At 42.0% G+C, this 23,002-nt stretch overlaps 1 protein-coding gene across 1 annotated transcript in view; it reads right to left on the bottom strand.

Annotated features, from left to right (window-relative positions):
- The window catches only part of LOC126455698 (POC1 centriolar protein homolog A-like), a 132,552-nt gene that overhangs the window by 16,984 nt on the left and 92,566 nt on the right, over positions 1 to 23,002 (bottom strand). The window lies entirely within an intron of this gene.

A 23,002-nucleotide genomic window follows, 5' to 3' on the forward strand; every position in this document is an offset into this window, starting at 1 on the left:
CCGGGTTATCTGGATACTTCCCACTAACACCAAACTGTCAGAACTACAGAGATGGGAACTTGCCCTTCAGTATATCCTCTCTCCTCGTTATCCGCCAGGCCTCAACCTCCGCTAATTTCAAGTTGCCGCTGCTCATACCTCACCTGTCTTCCAACAACATCTTTGCCTCTTTACTTCCGCCTCAACTGACATCTCTGCCCAAACTCTTTGCCTTTACATATGCCAGCTTGTGTCTGTATATGTGGGGATGGACGTGTGTGTGTGTGTACAAGTGTATACCTGTCCTTTTTTTCCCCCTAAGGTAAGTCTTTCCGCTCCCAGGATTGGAATGACTCCTTACCCTCTCCCTTAAAACCCACATTCTTTTGTCTTTCCCTCTCCTTCCCTCTTTCCTGATGAAGCAACCGTGGGTTGCGAAAGCTTTAATTTTGTGTGTATGTGTTTGTGTGTCTATCAACATATCAACACTTTCGTTTGGTAAGTTACATCATCTAAATTAAATCATGCATTAATTACAAGATGTTACACATAATATTTTCACTCTTTTAAATGTGTTTGGAACTCCATATATTCTAATAAATTTTGGGAGTGGTCAATGGCACATCTTTTACTTTGATTCTGAGTATCTGTGGATTTTCAGTCCCACGCCTCAAGTCTACCAGCAACCTGTAATAAACTTTTTCACAAATTAGAGATTCATAATCAATATGGAAAATTTTACTATCAATACAGTGATAGTGAAGTGTATGTATTACCTCCGATTCCCTCTTTTCGTGAACCACATATTCGATTGGGGGGAAATGTAACAATACACAAGTATAAGAATACGTATGACCCTGAAGGCATTGCTGCGAGACAACCTTTATCAACTTCTGACTGCACTTTTCTGTAGAATAAAAACTTTTTTCCTTTTACTGACACTGCCAAGAAAGATTATGCCATACGGCAGTACCGAGTCAAATTTATGTTAGCAGTTTTTTATACAGGTCAACATAATAACGCAGATTTCTAGCTGGCACAGAACTAGTAATTTTGCTGCAGTCCGTAACTATAAAAAAGAATTTCAGTGAATTCAGCAACGAACTCCCTACGGCACTGAAGCACATCGATACTGAACAAACAGCTGACTCAAAACACATTTTGTGCACAATATGTGTGGTGATCTCCTGTCCACAGCCAATGATTTGTCTGTGTAGATTTGAGCAAATTTTCTCAAACCTCCAAGTTATAGGTTTGAGTACATTGCACATCTGTTCAAATCTCCTGACTACATACTATAATCTGTCTGTGCAAATGTGATGCACACTTAGTGGTCTTAAAAAGATGAAAAGGAAAATGTAGGGAAAGATACAGATGGACAACGAAAGAGGTATAAAGGTGGTGCATGATGTGAAACAATAACAAACAACAAGTGACACGATATTTAGCACAGAAGGGAGCCATGTGGTGATATAAATATGTCAATGGAAAGTTCTGACACAATGCAAATATATAGGAGCAAAGGTAACAGCTTGCCAAATGACAGAGGCACTGAGTAATAGAAATGCACATACACAAAACTTGTGCCGACAGAATACATAATGGCAGAATTGCAGTTTTGCACATTGACTGGGATGAGAGAGTAACACCATAGCTCTAATGCTCTACTGATTTATTTTGCCTTTTGTTTTATTTAATGTTACATCATTGAGCTTCTGTAAATGTGTTTGAATCGATAACACAAAATTGTATACTCCTTTCTTTGTTAAAACTCTAATGTCATGATTTGATTCTATGCAATCTGTCATTTAAATTCTTTTTCCCAATTGAAGGGAGACAAAACTTACTGTGTATAATTGTAATTTTATTTAAATAATTTTTATAGAAATGTGAATATGTGCAAAGGTGCTGTTTTATTTAAAATGTTTGTTTGTTGTTCTGTAAACTGCTGACCTTCACTTAGGGTTCTTAGTTATGTCATATGTAAAAGGTGTTCTGGTTCCCTTTGGGAACGGAACTGTGTAGCGTGTGCAAATTGTGGTTGGCCTAGGTAGGAAAGGTGGAACCAAGAGTCAGTCGGGGACGAGCTACTAAACTATCAACTGCTCAAGTAAATGTTGGGTTTCGTGCTGGTTCCGAGAGAGGCTTTTCCTGACGCTTTCTAATGCCACCGATGGATGGATGAAGAGCTGGATATTTTCTGACATTGGTATCTATCATCGCCACCAAGAAATGACAGAGTCCAGCAATTATACCTACAAATCCTCGTACTAACATGCAATTGCCACCACATTGCACAATCACTGTAACGGAACACTAAAATAATGTACAGTGAAGGATCAGCTTATTGGATGTGTTAGTGTGCTCAAATATGAGGTAATTTATAACTGAATTTATGTACCAACCTTGATTTTTTTCCCTTATCATAACACCTCTCAGGTTCCTCTCCGTTTGAACTAAAGTGATTACCGAGTGTCCTTACTAAAAGAACATTAAAGCCCAGTGTTTTGCTAATTAATGCCTCTTTAACATAGTAAAAAGAAAGTTAAAGTTAATGTGCCAAGAGTGAGTTAAAGTAAATGATGCTTGCTGAAAATAATTTTCCTATTAAAACTGCTTATTAACTTCAAAATCAAAAGTTCTCAAGACTGAGGCTTATAAAGTTTTGCTTTGTAAATGATCACATTGCTGTCTGCTGTAAATCACAAAAGGTGAGCCAGTATCTTACAAATATGTTAATTTTGTGTCTCACTGTAGTAAATGTGGAAAACTGCACTTGTGGAAAGTTATATACTCGTGCTTGCTAAGCACTTGTTACTTTTGGGTATTGAATGTACATATTAATAGTCTAATAAGATCCACAGGTTATCCTTTATGGTCATGATAAATAACAATTAATAGAAAGACCACTATTTATGAAAACAATAATTTCTTTGTTCAAAAAGACAGTGAGAAGTAACCTGTTAGTGAATTCCATTTAACTTTCATTCTAAATAGAATAGTATTTAGTTGAAAGATACTTAACCTGTGACCAGTTCATAATTTTGCAGTGAACTACATTTATAATTTTATGTCAGCTAGGAAAATGTTTGAACAATAATACTTAACCTATGTCCAATTAATGAGTCTGCAGTGAATATTAATAGTAATGTCATAAAGACCATTCAGTTTGAATAAGCCCTGAAAGTAATAGTGTGTTTCGTTATCTGTTATATTTTTGCAAATAGTTTGTGCTGATCTAGCTGTTAGTTACAACCTTAACGTTAACATATGCAGGTGTCAGAGTTCATTGCACTTGTGTGTGGTAAAGTATAGGTTGTGTTTGTCTGTTAAAGTTACTAATAACTATTTTCTTGAACACGAATGCTAATCATTCTCTTGCCTAATTAGGCTGGTGACCGTTTTCTTTATCCTTTGAACAGTGTGGATAGGTTAAATATTATTTATAACTGTTTAAATATTTACGTATTTCTGACTTTCACTTCCGATAAGCCACCTCCGTTAGGTACATCACGGTCAACATAACAAAATTCCTCTCACAGGGTAACACTACTCTGTTGCTTTATACCATAATTACTTTAACAGAATAGTTCCATTTTACAAACTGCCTCCAGCTTTGAGGTTATGGTACAGTGGTACAGCAGTAGCGGACGATAGTGTTATAAGAGGTTGTATCAAGTAGAGTTGGAGAGGGAAGAACATAGGTAGGCAGCAAGATGGTAGGTTGGGGAAGGGTGGTTAACAGCTTGTAAAGATGCAGTAGATGTACGGGAAAGGAATATGAGAGGGAGAGGCAGCAGGTATACACAATACGAATGTGAGAGAGAGAGAGAGAGAGAGAGAGAGAGAGAGAGAGAGAGAGAGTGTACAGGAAGGAATACAACACACAGATGCTGGTGCCAGGTTAGTTCATCAGCACATAATGAAGAAGACATGAAGGAATGGATGAGGAGGTGGTGAAGGAACAGAAGGAGAAGACTGTAAAGAAGAGGGTGTGGGTCAGTCTGAGTGAGGTTAAAGAGTTCTGGGACAGGGTGGAGGCGTGGGTGGGGGCAAGGGGCTAGTAGAGGTTGAGCCAGGAGTATTATGGGAATGGAGGAAGTGTTGCAAGGAGGACTCCCATCTACATACCTTAGAAAAACTGGTGTTTGGGGGACAATCTGGATGGCACAGCCATTGGAATTGAACAGCTTGTGCTCAGCAACATGTTCCACCACTGGGTGGTCAACTCTGCTCTTGGCCCCAGTTTAGCAGTGACCATTCATTCGGATGTACAGCTTATCAGTGGTCACGCCCACAAAGAAAGCTGTGCAGAAAATGCACATAGATGATATATGACATGGGTGCTTTCACAGGCGGCCATGCTTCTGACGGGATAGGATATGCCCGTGACAGGACAAGAGTAGGATGTGCTGGAAAGGTTAATCCAGCAGGTCTTGCACCTGGGTCTTCCACAGAGTAATCCCTGTGACAAGGGGCTAGGAATGTGAGAAGCATCAGTCTGTGCACCAGGTGTGGTGGATAGTGCCTGTCTGTGAAGTCCTTAGTGAGACCATTAGTATGCTGGGCAAGGAAATTCTGATCACAGCAGATGCACCATCCATATGTGGCCAGACTCTATGGAAGTGAATTTCTGGTGTGGAAGGGATGGACGGCTGTCAAAATGCAGGTACTGTTAATAGTTAGTGAGCTTCTTATGGACTGAGGTATAGATAGAGCCATCATAGATGTAGGAGTCAACATCCAGGAAGGTGACACATCGATCTGAGGACGACAAAGTGAGGTGAATGGAGGAGGTGTTGGGGGGCTGTAGAGGCTGTGGATAGAGGGTCTTGGCCTTGGGCCCAGTTCTCATCAATGAACCAGACAAGGGGTTTGATGTTTTAAAAAGCTAGGGCGCGTTATCTGGATGAACCACAAACATGTTGGAATAGGAGGGTGCCAAGTGAGTGTCCATATCTTCTGCTCGAAGGAAAAGCAGTTGTGTAAGGATGTAATTAGATGTATAAGAGACAAGATGATGGGTCCAGAGTTTTAAGGACGTTGAGAGAGAGAGTGTCTGACAGTGACAAGACCATGGGCATGAGAGACGTCGTTGTACAGAGATGTGGCATCAACAGTTATGAAGCGCTTTGTATCTGAAGTATGAGAGGATAGGCTGCTGGGGATTGGATGGAGATTTTGGTCCCCAACAACAGAGATTCTTTCAGTGGGGGTACAGTAACTAGCATTCAATAGTAGGGCATTCATGATTGTTGAGTTTATGGATTTTGGGAAGGTGGATGTGCGAGGGTCATTGAGGTGAGGTGGGAGATGGATTCAGGGGAGAGATTCTGGGATAGACCCTAGGATTTGCACAAGGATTGGAGTTTATGTTGGACTTTTGGGATAAGATCATTACACCAGAACTTGTAGGTGGAGGACTCAGACAGTTTACAGAGATGTTCACTCAGTTAATTGCTAGGATTCATGACAACAGTGGTGGAGCCTTTGTCTGCAGGGAGGACAATTAAATCACATTATGCCTTAAGGTAGTGGATGGCTGTTTTTTCTTCCATTGAAAGGATTGTGTTCCTGGGGAAGGATGGTAAAGCCAAAGTGGAAGTCAAGAATTCCTGGAACGTACAAGAGGATGGTTCACTGGGGGAGGAGGAGATTCACTGTTGGACAGTGGTGCGAACTGAGAGAGGCAAAGCTCAATGGTGGGATTAGTTGGCTTTTGTCGAAGGAATTGGTAGCAAAAATGTGTTTGCACTGTAGAAATCGGGAGAATGAGAGTAGGTCTTTGACGAGTGCAGCATGACTGAACTTGGACGTGTCAGGAGAAGGGGAGTAGGTATTAGACAAGTCCAGCACGACTGAACCTGAGTATGGGGCTGTTCCATCACCCCTTCCAATCCACTCCTCCACATCATTTTACTGTGCACTACACAAAAATACCAGTGCCTGTGCCTATGTGTCACACCATAGCTTCAAAAAGGATTCCTCTGAAAACCAGCACGTTTTCAGTCTTGTTTATGTGCCTGTCTTCAAATCAACATCTCTAGTATTTAGTGAGCTGTTATCTTTATAGATCAATTGTCTTAGTGTTTTTCTTGAATATCTCAAAACCTGCAGCTTCTAGTGAACACTTTTTCCAGTACAATATTAAACTGCACTAAAATTCCTCCAGAAAAGGTCCTATTCACTTTCCTCGCAGATATTTAAAAATAATGTTTTGACAGGAAAAAACTGATGTTTGATGTTAAGTGAAATGGTTTCAGAACAAAAATTAAATGTGTGTATCACATATAAGTGCAGGAGAACCATATTAAGGGACAAAGTGTGTTCTACGAGTCTGATGGGCTGGAGGAGGTGGAGGGTGAGTGTAGATGCATGAGGGAAGGCAGGTAGCTAGATTGTGTGCATGAACTTCCCTCCTTTTTAGGTATATGAACTGAACAGTGAGCAGCACTTGTGGTGAGGGAAGTTGCTTTTCCCAGGAAAGAATGCTACAGCTGCCATACAGGACGATTAAGAATCAATTTCCCCTTTAACAGTGTAGAACAATGAGCAGAATTATATAGAATCTGTCCATACGATTTTCTTACATCTGCATTATTAGCAATTCATATCTGTATTCACTGTAGTGTTAACAATATTGTGGAAAGTGCTGCTTACTACTCAATGCACAAATGACATGTTGAGTTGCAGAGAGGCACTGTTACACACCAAGCTTACGGCGTAAGCCTTCTTCAGAAAGGAAAGGAAACACACACGCATTCACACAAGCAAGCGCACCTTGTGCACATATAATCGCTATCTCCAACCACAATGCAGGTGGAGATACCAGTCGAGTGCTTGCTTGTGTTAATGTGTGTATTTCCTTTCCTTTCTGAAGAAGGCTTTGGCCGAAAGCTCAATGTGTAACAGTCTTTTCGTTGCCTCTATCTGCAATTCAATGTGTCATCTTTACAGTGAGTAGGAATCTATCCTTTTCATATTCCAACCTGGAATTTCCATTGTTTTATTTCAATGTGGTGTTAACACACTTTGCGGAAAATCAACACCCTGCTCCATTTCAATAGTGTCTTCACACTGTGTTGCCAGTGATTCATAAGGAAAGCTGCAGAAGGGTCAGTATAAGTTCGTTAAATACCTGCAGTGGCAAAGAGAGAGTGGGGAATCTCCAGCTTGCAGACCTAGAAAGGAGGGAAGTTCGAGGTCCCAATCTGGCAACCTGCCTTCTCTCATGTGTCTCATTCGCCCTCTCCCCCTGCCCCCTCTGTCCAACCCACCACACCCCCAGAAGGCAGTCTATCCATTAATCTGATTCTCCTGAATTCAGATGTGGCACACACATTTAATTTTTGTTCTTAGCCTACTGCATTTAACAACAAACATCAATTTTAAACTGTTACAACATGCTTTTCAATAACTGTGGTTTTTCCATCCCTACCACATGGAAACTACTAGCAAAAACAGAAAAGAGAGAGAGAGAGAGAGAGAGAGAGAGAGAGAGAGAGAGAGAGAGAGAAGGAAGAAGAAGAAGAAGAAGAAGAAGGGAGGAGAGAATAGGACTTTTATTGCAGGAAATATAATGAAGCTGAGTTTTGTTTTTGGAATCATTCTCACTAGAATCCATGGGTTTTGGGGTGTTCAAGAAAAATGTGAAAGTGATCTTTAAATGTCTGCCTACCCCTATGCTCACATCTCACTAGTCAGGATTGATTGTATGTTGTCCAGGACACTCCCGCCTACACTGTACAAAAATTTGTGAATACAGGTATTTTTTACCCTATTCAACCTCTTTATTTTTACTGACGGGACTACCATCACTTTGAGTATCAAAGTGGATATACCATCATTATTACAGTCATTAGTCCACCCATCTTTCCAGTAATTTGGATGGCATGTAAAAATAAAATAAAAAAATTATGTCAAATGAAGACATGATTTACGTTTTTACCGAGCTATTAGCCTGCCAATGCTCTTATCCTAAGCCTTACGAAAACATGGATTTTTAAACTGGTGAACTGTGCCAATCAAGTCAAACTGGACTGGTAAAATGACTGTGACAAATAATTAAAAGAGACACCAAACTGTTTCTTCCGGACAAATGTTTCCAGTCTCTTGATCAGTCATTCAAATGATATAGTATTGCAAACACACACACACACACACACACACACACACTATTTTAATGCTGAAAGGAGATACATCTCTACAGCATTATCAAAAGAAGTGTCTGAAAAGCTTTAGGAGATATATGAAATTGTGAAATAATCAACAAACAGAATAGGTGTGGTAGACTGCATACTGATAACAGTGATTATAAGTATAATCCAAACTGAGAGGTCATTGTTGTTCTGAACAAATTTTTCCTAAAAGAAACATCACAATGGAATGAGCAGGTGACAATGCGTCCCCTAATGTGCAATATGTTACTACCAAATACTATCACATATTTGCAAGGCCAAAAGGTGAAGCTCTAATGCATAACTTGAAAAAGCCATTTGTAAATAAACACAAAAACATGTCCTGATTACTTTGGTCTATTACTTATCTCATTTTAAGTATTTTACCATGACTGTTCATAACAATGAAAGTCACCTCAAAATTTGACATAATTAACCGATCTTAAAGGGCATCCATCCACCATGCATCTGCAAAAAAGTAGTCACTTGTTTCAATGTAAGCCACATAATTTTAAACCAAAAAATGTAGGTGATAGACTCATTCAAAGCTTCAACTTTCCAAAAGCTTCTCTCCTTTGTTATGCAGAGGCTCTCCTCACAAGAGGCTGTCAAACTAGTAGCTCCATGATTCCTCATGGAGGTCATGGTTGTTGCTGAGAGACCTATCTTTACTCTTTACAGAGTACATGCCAAGCTGAAGCTAAGTCTGCCTGTGAGGATGGCACAGATCGTATTATTGCTATTACGCTGCCTAAAACGAGACTTGGATTTGAATAGGAATCCTGGTCTATCACAAAGTTTTAATTTTCAGATTTATTCAGCGCAGTATAGCAGAGTGTGTGGGACACCTCAATTAACTCCAGATGGGACCCCGAAGTTTTAGTACAGGACCCAAAGAAATGCCTCTCACAGATGATTAATTTCTTGTTCCTGGGATTCATAGGTGTGTAAAATTTTGTAAATGACTTCATGTTATCTTTTGACTGCAAAATTAATTTTACAGTTAAAAAGTGACCATGATGTAATTTAAAAATACCACAGATAGCACTATTAAAATCCAAGTGATAAACTGCTGATGCATTCACACTAAAATTCCACAGTTTGAATCACTCCTAAAAACAGTGGAGGTCACATAATATTATGCACAGAAAGCTAAATAAAATCCGAAACTGACATCAGTGAGAATTTTAGGGTAATAAATCTAAATGTATATAATAAAGATAGGCTAATAGGAAATAAGAGGTTGGATATTTGTCGCAGCAGACAAGAAATTTGGGTCCACTGAGACAGAAATTGAAGCTGCAGGAGAGATTATTTCAGCAGTACTCAGTATTAAGGGTGAGCATAAACTACAATTGAGTATTACTTCATACCATCAAATTAAGCACCAGATGTAGCCTCAGCTCGCTATTAGGTGTACCCCCAATCATACTATCATCATTACAGGAGACTTTCATCATCCAAAAATTGACTGAAATAGTTTACATTTTATAAGTGGAGGCTTGGCAAGAACTCTTGTGAGACAATACTACAAGCCTTCTTTGGAAACTACTCAGAACAGATAATTTGGAATACAGCTCATGATGGAAATAAATTAGTGCTAACATTTTTAACAAAGAGGCCTGACCTCTTTACGAATGTCCAAATTTAAGATAGCTTAAAACTGAAACAAGTAGTAATGTAAGTGATAAATTATTGACCTGCACATAATGAAGACAGAGAACTTTGTTAGTTTTAGGAGGCATTCTTATTCTATAGAATGTGCAGAAGGGGGGCAGGAGGGGGTGGTGAGTGTTCTTCAGATCTGAAGAAAGATTGTCTGTCTGCTCTCAGTTCTCAGTAATGCTGGCAAGGTGGATGGATCAGATTCACAACTTCCTGTATTCTTCACAGTGTTCAAATTTACAGTCTGAGTCATTCACCATTTTCATGCTACATGTGACCAAATTTGGAAAAAAACCTATTGCAAAATTTTTAAGCATTTTGTGACTGCAATAATTTTTTAACAAAGTATATTGAAAACCCTTCAGTAGTTTCATACAGAAGTTATCTGCAATCAGTTCTACTGGTTTGCAGCAATGATTTGGATTATTCTGGAAGTTACTAATATGGGAATGTGCCGTAAAAAATGTTTGCATTAAATTTGAGCAGTGTGACAGGATGCTTACATATCAATAACTTCGAGAATACTAACAAATAACTGTTGCAGTTATGTAGAACTGGGAACAAGTAACTTCTCTGTGGAACTACTAAATTACATCAACAGATTAAAGCTGCTGCTGTTACAAAATGGCTGAAAAATTGTTGAGACTGATTTTTCCCCAACTTTGACCTCATGTACTTCATGAGTATTCATTAGAGACAGGGGTATCACCAGAAGTGCCCAAGGGCTGTATGGTAGGATAGCTATTATTTTCTATATACATAAATGATCTGGTGGACAGGATGGGTACCAATCAGTGGTTGCTGATGATTTTTTGTGTACAGGAAGGTGTTGAAATTGAGAGACTGTAGGAGGATAGAAAATGACTTAAGACAAATTTCTTGTTGGTGTGATGAAAGGCAGCTAGCTCTAAATGTACAAAAATTTAAATTAATGCAGATAAGTAGAAAAAACAAACCCATAATGTATAGATACAGTATTAGTAGTGTCCTGCTTGACACAGTCACGTCGTTTAAGTATCTGAGCATAACGCTGCAAAGCAATATGAAATTGAACGAGCACGTGAGGATTGTGGTACAGAAGGCAAATAGTCAGCTTCCGTCTATTGGGAGAATTTTAGGAAAGTGTGGTTGATCTGTAATGGAGCCAGCATATAAAACACTAGTGTGACCTATTCTTGAGTACTGTTTGAGTATTGGGATCCACACAAGGTTGGCTTAAAGGAAGACATCAAAGCAATTCAGAGTATTATGGAGGTACTTCAGGAACTCAAATGGGAATCCCTGGAAGGTAGGTGACATTCTTTTCAAGGAACACCAGTGAGGAAATTTAGAGAACCACCGTTTGAAGCTGACTGCAGAATGATTCTAATACCACCAACATACATTTTGTGTAAGAACTATGAAGATATGATACAAGAAATTAGGGCTCCTACGGAGGCTTATAGATAGTCGTTTTCCCCTCGCTCTATTTACCAGCAGAAAAAGAAAGGAAATGACTAGCAGTGTACAGGGCACCTTCCACCCTGCACTGTTTGATGGCTTGGGGAGGTGTAAGCAGAGAGTGGTGAATTACACAGCTTTGAAATCTGAACAGCGTATTGAGCACAACAAGCTGTGTATCTGATCCAAATATTTGCTTCTGATTGCAACTGTTTTAAATTTTAAACTGTCATTGAACTTTTATGACATTTTGCAGCCCATTAATGAGTCATGTAAAATCATGACTTTCTTGTATCCTGAGCTAAATTTACCACAGACTAGTTTTATTCTATAAGGAACATCTGTCTAAATTGTTTTCAAACTGAAGATGGTCAGGTAAAGACCACTGTTGCACTTGGTTTGGATATATTCCATAACAAAATACTATCTCAAACTGGCTGTACAAATATCCAATAAGATTTGGGTAACATTTCATAGTGGCACAAAGATTGGCAACTTGCTTTAAATGCTCATAAATCTACAACTACGCACTTCACAAAATGCAAATCTATATGGTATTCTCTGACTACTATATCAGTTAGTCTGAACCGAAGTCAGTTAACCCATAGAAGTACCTAGATGTAGCAATTTGTGGTAATATTATGTAATATGATCATATAACTTCAAGCATGGCTAAAGCAGATGGCAGGTTTCAGTTCACTGGTAGGCTGCTGGGAAAATTCAGTTAGTATACAAAGGAGATTGCTCACAAAACCACCAGGCATCCCATTGTATGTATTGTATGTTAACTGGGAACCTAGAAACAATGGAGAGGCTCCGTCCCTGCCGCAGCCGCAGTGGTCCACAATGACTACCACAGTCCACTTCACCCCTCCGCCGCCCCACACCGAACCCAGGGTTATTGTGTGGTTTTGCCCTGGTGGACCCCTCCAGGGAACATCTCACATCAGATGAGTGTAACCCCTATGTTTGCACGGTAGAGTAATGGTGGTGTGCGCGTATGTGGAGAACTTGTTTGCGCAGCAATCGCCGACATAGTGTAGCTGCAGCGGAATAAGGGGAACCAGCCCACATTCACCGAGGCAGATGGAAAACCACCTAAAAGCCATCTGCAGACTGGCAAGCTCACTGGACCTTTAACAAGTCCGCCAGGCATCCCATGGTAGACTATTAAAGTGTGACAGAGCCAAATAGGACTAACAGGAGTTATTAAACACACATACAGCATGAATGGTCACAGATTTGTTTGAAACAAGGGAGAATGCCACAGAATCATTGAAAAATGAAGATAGATGTCAACTATCGCACAAAAGCCTATTTATGAAATTTCAAGAACCAGTATTAAGCGAGAAATCTAGGACTATATTACAGCCCCTACATGTCACTCAAAGAGAATGTGATGACAAGATTAAACTAGAATGAGATTTTCACTCTGCAGTGGAGTGTGCACTGATATTAAACTTCCTGACAGACTAAAACTGTGTGCCGGACCGAGACTCGAACTTGGGACGTTTGCCCCTTGCGGGTAAGTGCTCTACCAACTGAGCTACCCAAGCACGACTCACAGTTTTAGTCTGTCAGGAAGTTTCATATCAGTGCACACTCCACTGCCGAGTGAAAACCTCATTCTTGAAACATCACCTAGGCTGTGGCTAAGCCAATTTCCGCAATATCCTTTCTTCCAGGAGTGCTAGTTCTGCAAAGTTCACAGAAGAGCTTCTGTGAAGTTTGGAAGGTAGGAGACAAGGTATTGGCAGAACTGAAGCTGTGAGAACAGGTCGTGAGTCATGCTTGGGTAGCTCAGTTGGTAGTCACTTGCCCGCGAAAGGCAAAGGTCCCAAGTTCGAGTCTCGGTCTCGCACACAGTGTTAGTCCGTCAGGAAGTTTCAAGATTAAACTACTTTACAGTACACACAGAGGACATTCAAGCAGTCATTTGTATTGTGCTCCATACAAAAATAGAAAAGTGAGATACCCATGCACTAAACAGTTGTTTGCAGAGTATCAACGTACGGATTGATGGTCTGCATAAAATACACAGTTCCTTTCTCAGCAACAATTCTGAGTTTGTGGGTAAATCAAATGAAAAGCTGTATCATTTTTCTCAGTAGTGCTAATTTATAGAGCTGTGGGTGAGACAACATAGCTTGGTAGGAGAGTAGAGTATGGATGAGTTGAAGCTTTGAGTCAGATGTGAAGAGTGCTCTTGGGTGGTATGAACAGTAGCACACTGCCCATGAATCAAGGACCTCAGTTTAAATCCTGGTGCAGCGAACAGCTTTAACTTGTTACGTATATTCAATGCAACATATACTATGTACAGATTAAAAGATCACTTCGTCATTGTTATGCTATTGTTTCAGTTTGCGTGTTTCTGTTTATTGTATTCTGCATGAAAAATAAGTGTGTAGACACTACATACAAATCACATTCTGTTATAAATTGGCTGTAGGACTATTATACAGGGTGAGGCAGCTAAGTAATAACACCCCTTGTATCTCCCCAACCGTAATAGATACAAAGATGCCATTTAGACAGTGAATTGCAGGGACAGGGGCTACTTGAATACATCACATTTCAAGTTTGTGGTATTTTTTTATTACAGAGATATGAGGCCATTTTTTTTAAATGGAGCCCTATGTTAAATTTTGGTGTAACACGATGGGCTTAAAAAGACGATTACAAACATGTGTATATCATCATATTTAGGCGAATAGTTTCTGAGACACAGATATGTTCCCGTATCGTATTCGTCCTTCGCAGCGGCATTGTCCAATGTTACCTTTCCTGCTGAGGCACTGGGGAACTTAACAGGGAAGGTGTTGTTTTCCTGCTTCTCGATAATGCCACAAGGTGACGCACGACGTAGCTGGAGAGAAGGGTATAAATGTGCTGCTGGGGTAATGAGACATCACATTTCTGTCACAGTTTCTTGGAGCAGACATTTACACCAACGTAGAAAAGTTAGAAATGCTGCTAGTGTATGGTAAAAACAGAAGAAATGCTGTTAGAGCAATAAAGAGATATGGAGAGCCGTATTCTGATCGTGAGCATCCTACACGCCAGCTTCTTGCACGTATTAGGAAGAAACTACTTGAATCGCGATCATGGAAAGCCATAAAGAGGACAAGGCAGAAAACTAAAACTGCCTAGGTACATGAAGAGGGTGTTCTAGCATTGGTGCATAATGACCCTACTGTTTTGTTGCGAATGTGGAATGTGGTATAAGTCAGAGAAGTGTTCTACCATATTGCACCGGCACAGATTTAACCCATTTCACCTCTCATTACATCAAGCACTCTCCGGTGTGGATTTCGAACGGCACCAGGAATTTTGCCGGTTTGCTCTGCAGCGCCTACAAGATGATCCAATGTTTTTTTCAATGGGTGCTTTTTACTGATGAAGCGACTTTCACCAACAACGGTAATGTGAATTTGCATAATATGCATTACTGCTCAATAGAGAACCCTTATTGGCTTCGACAGGTACAGCATCAGCAACTGTGGAGTGTTAACGTTTGGTGTGGCATCACCGGAAATGTCACTGTGGGGCCGTACGTCATTCCGGGTATACTAAATGGCAATAACTATGCACAGTTCCTGCGAAACATTCTACCCATTTTGCTGAAAGAGGTACCACTAACTACACGTCAGTGCATGTGGTTCCAACATGACGGCTGTCCTGCTCACTCCTCCCATGTTGTTACAGAGCTGCTTAATGAAAAGTTCCCGGATTGTTGGATAGGATGACATGCTGAAGTGAAGTGGCGAGCCCAGTCTCCTGATTTGACCTCACTTGATTTTTTTCTGTGGGGAGCAATCAAACAAAGTATATGCTCAAATACCAACTATGTCAGACAATATGAAGCAACGTATCATCGAAGCATATGCCGATCTCTCACGTGACACCCTAACAACCGTTCACAAATCACTCAAACGGAGATCACAAATGTGCATTGCAGCAGAGGGGAAGCATTTTGAGCACATGCTTCAATAAAGTTTTGTATCATGTACAGCACGTATGTTGCATCTTTATGTGTATTTGCTTCGTATTGTGATCAATAGTAAATATTTACAAATAAAAAATACGTATGAAATAATTGTGACCAATAAGGGCCTCCTCATTTACATTTGTACTTCTGTTACTTAAAATGTCTTAACATCTTGTAGTATTTTAATACTGTATGTTGTCTACTATTTTGGTATCACAGTTGTCAAATAACTAAATAATATTTGCGTGATGTCAACAGTTAATTTTTGCGCAAAATATCGCAGTATGTATTACTATTGTCGGGTATATGGGCGTGTTTGTGTAAGGACGGACTTGCGACGTTTACCATGTATTCTAGACAACAGGAAAGGTTGCATTGGACAACGCCGCTTCGAAGGACGAACACGATACGAGAACATATCTGTGTCTCAAAAACTATTTGCCTAAATATTATGATATACACATATTTAAAACCGTCTTTCTAAGCCCACCATGTTATGTAAAATTTAACATAGGGTTCTACACTCCTGGAAATTGAACTAAGAATACCGTGAATTCATTGTCCCAGGAAGGGGAAACTTTATTGACACATTCCTGGGGTCAGATACATCACATGATCACACTGACAGAACCACAGGCACATAGACATAGGCAACAGAGCATGCACAATGTCGGCACTAGTACAGTTATATCCACCTTTCGCAGCAATGCAGGCTGCTATTCTCCCATGGAGACGATCGTAGAGATGCTGGATGTAGTCCTGTGGAACGGCTTGCCATGCCATTTCCACCTGGTGCCTCAGTTGGACCAGCGTTCGTGCTGGACGTGCAGACCGCGTGAGACGACGCTTCATCCAGTCCCAAACATGCTCAATGGGGGACAGATCCGGAGATCTTGCTGGCCAGGGTAGTTGACGTACACCTTCTAGAGCACGTTGGGTGGCACGGGATACATGCGGACGTGCGTTGTCCTGTTGGAACAGCAAGTTCCCTTGCCGGTCTAGGAATGGTAGAACGATGGGTTCGATGACGGTTTGGATGTACCGTGCACTATTCAGTGTCCCCTCGACGATCACCAGTGGTGTACGGCCAGTGTAGGAGATCGCTCCCCACACCATGATGCCGGGTGTTGGCCCTGTGTGCCTCGGTCGTATGCAGTCCTGATTGTGGCGCTCACCTGCACGGCGCCAAACACGCATACGACCATCATTGGCACCAAGGCAGAAGTGATTCTCATCGCTGAAGACGACACGTCTCCATTCGTCCCTCCATTCACGCCTGTCGCGACACCACTGGAGGCGGGCTGCACGATGTTGGGGCGTGAGCGGAAGACGGCCTAACGGTGTGCGGGACCGTAGCCCAGCTTCATGGAGACGGTTGCGAATGGTCCTCGCCGATACCCCAGGAGCAACAGTGTCCCTAATTTGCTGGGAAATGGCGGTGCGGTCCCCTACGGCACTGCGTAGGATCCTACGGTCTTGGCGTGCATCCGTGCGTCGCTGCGGTCCGGTCCCAGGTCGACGGGCACGTGCACCTTCCGCCGACCACTGGCGACAACATCGATGTACTGTGGAGACCTCACGCCCCACGTGTTGAGCAATTCGGCGGTACGTCCACCCGGCCTCCCGCATGCCCACTATACGCCCTCGCTCAAAGTCCGTCAACTGCACATACGGTTCACGTCCACGCTGTCGCGGCATGCTACCAGTGTTAAAGACTGCGATGGAGCTCCGTATGCCACGGCAAACTGGCTGACACTGACGGCGGCGGTGCACAAATGCTGCGCAGCTAGCGCCATTCGACGGCCAACACCGCGGTTCCTGGTGTGTCCGCTGTGCCGTGCGTGTGATCATTGCTTGTACAGCCCTCTCGCAGTGTCCGGAGCAAGTATGGTGGGTCTGACACACCGGTGTCAATGTGTTCTTTTTTCCATTTCCAGGAGTGTATTTAAAAAAACAAAACAAAGATTGCCTGCCTCATATCTCTGTAATAAAGAATAGCACAGACATGAAATGTGATGTATTCAAGTAGCCCCTGTCCCTGCAATTCACTGTCCAAACGGCATCTTTGTATCTATTACGGTTGGGGAGATACAAGGAGTGTTATGACTTAGCTGCCTCACCCTGTATAACTGGACTGCATGTTGTGCAATAGTGTTTCATATGTTGAAACTGCAACTCTTAGCACACTCCACACCTTAAAATACTATTACATATAAGGTCCATGAGAAAGGCAATAAACTACACCTAATGCAAAGCCATAAAATGTTCATAGCGATTGAAGTCACAAATCAAATATACGAAGTACTCTTCCTAAATTACTGGTACGAGAACATTTTGAGGGAAGGGCAATGCAGAGAATTCTGGTTCTGACAGAATGGAAGGTGCATTTGATAACTGGTGCATCTCTTTACCATACTTCTTGTAAAATTTAGCTGGTAAGATTTACTGTCAGCGAGTAATTGCCCCTTTTAGCCAAATGTCGGCCAGTTCATTCCCTGGGATACCCACCACTTGGGGCCTAAAGAAAACTGAGCAGGCAGTATGACTGTTGTCAACGAGAAGGTCATCAACAGCGGAGACCATGGGGCGACAAGAGTAACATCAGTCAATGGCCTAAAGAATGCTCACTAGGCCATTACATATTAAAACACGATCAAGGGAAGCTCATTTCATAAACTGGAGGGCTTTGTTAGCTATCAGCTCCACCATAAAAAAAACTACAAGTTCCCTGCAACCAATGGTGTTCCTCATCAGCTTGAGAAGTGAAAGCATATCACATCTTATCCATGGTTTTAGAACATCAGTGTAAAAGATGGGAACGCCTTGGAACCCATTAAGAACTGAACGTAACAGACACTGAAAGGTCATGGGGGTGACAAACATTAGGATCTTGCAATAGATTGATCCTAATTTGTGGCTTGTGCATCAACCAAGCGGGGTTCGCAACAAAACATGGGAAGCACATTCCAAGTACAAGAAGCTGAGATCATGGCAGTTGCCTGTGATGTGTAAAATGACTGATAATCTCACCTGAGAGTGGGTGTCAGAAGGTCGATGCCCCTCATACGCAAAAAGAATGGGATATTAGGATGGGAACTGAAGAGGGACGGCACGGAGACTGTCTACGGGACAAGTCTGGATGGCGCCAGTAACCAGTCGAGCTCTACAATGACTGACTGCATCTAACAACTTCAATGCTGAAGGTGCCACTGAGCCATAAACCTGCAACCACAGTCCAGTCAGGATGAGACCAGGGCTCAGTAAGTAAGAGAAGAGAAGCACAGCCCGTGCCTCAAGAGGTATGAGCAAGGAAGATTAGTTTCTGCATGCAGCTCTTTGGTGGGCGAATTTAGGGCAGCCAAGTCAGCTTTTTATAAGAAAGGAGGCCCAAACAGATGGGACTGTGCAACAATGTCCAAGTGCTGGGCACCCAAGTAGAGTTCTGGTTCAGGATGGACAGTGTTATGGTGCCTGAAATGCATGACCCGGATTTTTGCAGGAGAGTAGTGGAAACCACAGGAAAGTGTCCAAATGGAGGCCCTTCGGATAGTGCTTTGGAACTGATGTCCAGCCGAGGCTGCTGAATGGGATCTGTACCACATGCGAAAGATGTTGACATACAGTGCAGGGATGATCAGCGATCCAACAGAGGTCTAGTCCACTGATGGCAATGAGGAAGAGTGTGACACTCAGTACGAAGCCCTGTCGGATGCTGTTCTTTTCAACCCATGGACAGGTGACTGAAGTATCAACTGTAACCCAGAACAACTGGTGGGATAAAAACTGATGAATAAAAATAGAAATGAAGGGTAAGTAAAACGCAATGATGTCAAGGACTGTCATATGCCTTAAGGGATCAAATAAGACTGCAATCAAGTGTTGGCATTTCGAAAAGGTGAGGATCATGGCTCCCAGAAACCACAAGAATAGGGGGACAAAAGGCCCTGAGATTCAAGAACCAATCATAATATGTGGCCAACCATCCTTTCAAGCTGTTCTCAGAGCACTTGGTTGGCAGCTGTCATGAGATGTTGGGTTTTTGCCTGGCTTAAGGATTGGGACGACGATACTATCTCACCATTGTGAAAGGAAGACGGATCCTAGCCAAATACAGTTGAAGACCCTTTGTTTGTGCAGCCCTTGAGTAACGTTCAGGTGATGGGTCATCTGATCATGAATTGAATCAAGGTCTGGCTTATCATGAGACAAGGAAACAGCCTGTGGCAGTTTCCAACCAGTGAACTGTTTATTTTATGATTTGGGTTTATGATTCAACACAAGACCAAAGTATAAGCATCAGAAGCATCACAGGAGTGATGGGACATGAAGTTTCAAGTCATACCTGTTGACCACGACTAAGTTTTACCAGAAGGACATTCCCTTCAAACACTGAGATGAAGGCACCTATATCTGTTATACTATGCTTGGGACCTTTTTGGACACGTCGGACAAAATGTATGCCTTGATACATTTGTCTGTTTAGAGTGTAAGGTCTTTGTGGAAGATGATTTCTTGGACCATGTTCAACGTTTTGTAAGGGGGAATGGTCACTGGTAAATCACCCACATGTTCACTTGCCTGAAGAGTTGTGGATCGTGCAGCAGAGGAGCTTTAATCAATGGTGAGCGACTGCGCATTTTGCCCAGTGACTTAACTTCTCCAAACTTATCTCCAATATGTTCCACAAAAAATAATGACTTTGTTGCAGTAAAAGTATCCACATCAGTTCAAGTGCATACTAAGAATTGGATTAATTGTTTTCCTCCTAGACATCAGGCTTATCGGTCTCCCAATGGGATAGGCAGGGCAGGGAACACAGTAATGTTACAACTATCTGCATTAAAATTTCTATACCTGTCTGATGAGACAGTCCAATCAGAATGGCCTAATACATTTCATGTGCGAAATGTCCATTCTGAAGCCAATTACTCCAATCAAGGGCTCTCCCCACAGGAGCCACCCAGCCACAGCAAAGGCCATCTGGCACAATGGCTGTTGTGGGGAGTTCTGATACTCCAGGAAGTTGGTCATCTGTTCCTTGGCACTCATGGGGAGCTAGAAGCTCAGGCTTCAGCAGCGTGATCTCTGTGTTTTCAGTGGGCCCAACCAAAAGGGTACATAATGACCCCACCACACTGAATTGGCTACTGCATTGGCTTTGAAGTGCAAATAAGAGAAGCTCTTGTGTGCAGATCTTAAACACAGCTTGCAATAGGCGCTATTTAAGGTCTTCTCCCCCAGTCAGTCCACACTACAGAATAATATGGAAAATAAAGGTCAAACCCAGAAGGAGACCACAAATTACATCAGCCGAAAGGCAGTGAGTGAATGAATGAATATTCCGAGAAAGGTAGGCATAACCTAGGGAATATCCCGGTCAACATCAATGGCTGCCACCACAAAAAAGAGAGTAAGAAACGGAGAGTCAGAGACGAGAGATTGCAGCACTGGGAAGGAAGGAGATTAAGATGACTAATTTCAATACTGGGTTGGTGACAATCCTAGACAAATCCATGGAAGATATACATAGAGTAAAAATGTTGTAGGATGGTGTCAGCTGGAGGCTATGGAAATTACTAGATCACATGTCATGGAATTGAATATCAACACACTACAGTCAATACTACACAGCAATGTCTTAAAGAATCTCAAATCCAGAACCCTGGAAGAGTGAGTTTCCAAATTTGTCACATAAGCAAGGTGGTGTCATAGCATGTATGACATACTGCAAACGTTTTTATCTAATGTGTCAATATAAACCTGTCTGCACTCACTTCCTCCCTTTCTCTTGGAACTACTAACCCATGAGGGTTGGCTGAAAATCTAACTAAAACACAACTGTATTTTTGTTTCATAATCACAGTCACTAGCCAATATATATATATATATTAACTGTAATTGTTACCTTACAGATTTTCCTGTCTATTGTGTGTACATTTCTATTTTAAGGTGGGCACTAACTGTGCTTTTGTGTGTATTTGTTACTCATGTACAACACCACGTCATGGAAATCGCAACAAAAATAAGTATACTTTTGTCAGGACCAACCGCAAGTTGTTCTTGTCAACTGTACACTACTGGCCATTAAAATTGCTACACCACGAAGATGACGTGCTACAGACGCAAAATTTAACCCATGGGAAGAAGATGCTGTGATATGCAAATGATTAGCTTTTCAGAGAATTCACACAAGGTTGGTGCCGGTGGCGACACCCACAACACGCTGACATCAGGAATGTTTCCAACCGATTTCTCATACACAAATCATACACAAACAGCAGTAGACTGGCGTCGTCTGGTGAAATGTTGTTGTGGTGCCTTGTGTAAGGAGGAGAAATGCGTACCATCATGTTTCCGACTTTGATAAAAGTCAGATTGTAGCCTATCGCGATTGCGGTTTATCGTATCACGACATTGCTGCTCGCGTTGGTTGAGATCCAATGACTGTTATCAGAATATGGAATCGGTGGGTTCAGGAGGTTAATATGGAACGCCGTGCTGGATCCCAACGGTCTCGTATCACTAGCAGTCGAGATGACAGGCATCTTATCTGCATGGCTGTAACAGATCATGCAGCCACGTCACGATCCCTGAGTCAACAGATGGGGATGTTTGCAAGACAACAACCATCTGCACGAACAGTTCGACAACGTTTGCAGCACCATGGACTATCATCTCGGAGACCATGGCTGCGGTTACCCTTGATGCTGCATCACAGACAGGAATGCCTGCGATGGTGTACTCAACGACGAACCTGGGTGCATGAATGGCAAAATGTCATTTTTTCGGATGAATCCAAGTTCTGTTTACAGCATCATGATGGTCACATCCGTGTTTGGCGACATCGCGGTGAACGCACATTGGAAGTGTGTACTCGTCATCGGCATACTGGCATATCACCCAGCGTGATGGTATGGGGTGCCATTGGTTACACGTCTCAGTCACCTCTTGTTCGCATTGACGGCACTTTGAACAGTAGACGTTACATTTCAGATGTGTTACGACCCATGGCTCTATCCTTCATTTGATCCCTGCAAAATCCTACATTTCAGCAGGATAATGCACGACCACATGTTGCAGGTCCTGTACGGGCCTTTCTGGATACAGAAAATGTTCAACTGCTGCCCTGGCCAGCACATTCTCCAGATCTCTCACCAATTGAAAATGTCTGGTCAATGGTGGCTGAGCAACTGGCTCGTCACAATACACCAGTCACTACTCTTGATGAACTGTGGTATCGTGTGGAAGCTGAACACGCCCTCCAAGCTCTGTTTGACTCAATGCCCAGGTGTATCAAGGCCGTTATTATGGCCAGAGGTGGTTGTTCTGGGTACTGATTTCTCAGGATCTATGCACCCAAATTGCGTGAAAATGTAATCACATGTTGGTTCTAGTATAATATATTTGTCCAATGAATACCCATTTATCATCTGCATTTCTTCTTGGTGTAGCAATTTTAATTTCTAAAATGTAAAGTAGATTTGGAGATGGAAATAGATGAGCGACTGTGGAGAGGAGGGTGTGAATGCAGGGTGAATAAAGTTAGACTCATGGTACAGGGATAGTGCTGAGTGTGGGGCAGGGGCTAGTGGAGATTGAGGCTAGGAGGACTACAGGACCAAAGAATGTGTTGCAGAAATTCCATCTACACAATTCAAACCAGCTTGTATGTGCAGAAACACAGGGGGGGGGATCTAGATGGCACGGATTGTGAGGCAGCCATTGAAATCCAGTGTATTGTGTTTAGCAG

Source organism: Schistocerca serialis, chromosome 2 (assembly GCF_023864345.2).
Source record: "Schistocerca serialis cubense isolate TAMUIC-IGC-003099 chromosome 2, iqSchSeri2.2, whole genome shotgun sequence".
NCBI lineage: Eukaryota > Metazoa > Arthropoda > Insecta > Orthoptera > Acrididae > Schistocerca > Schistocerca serialis.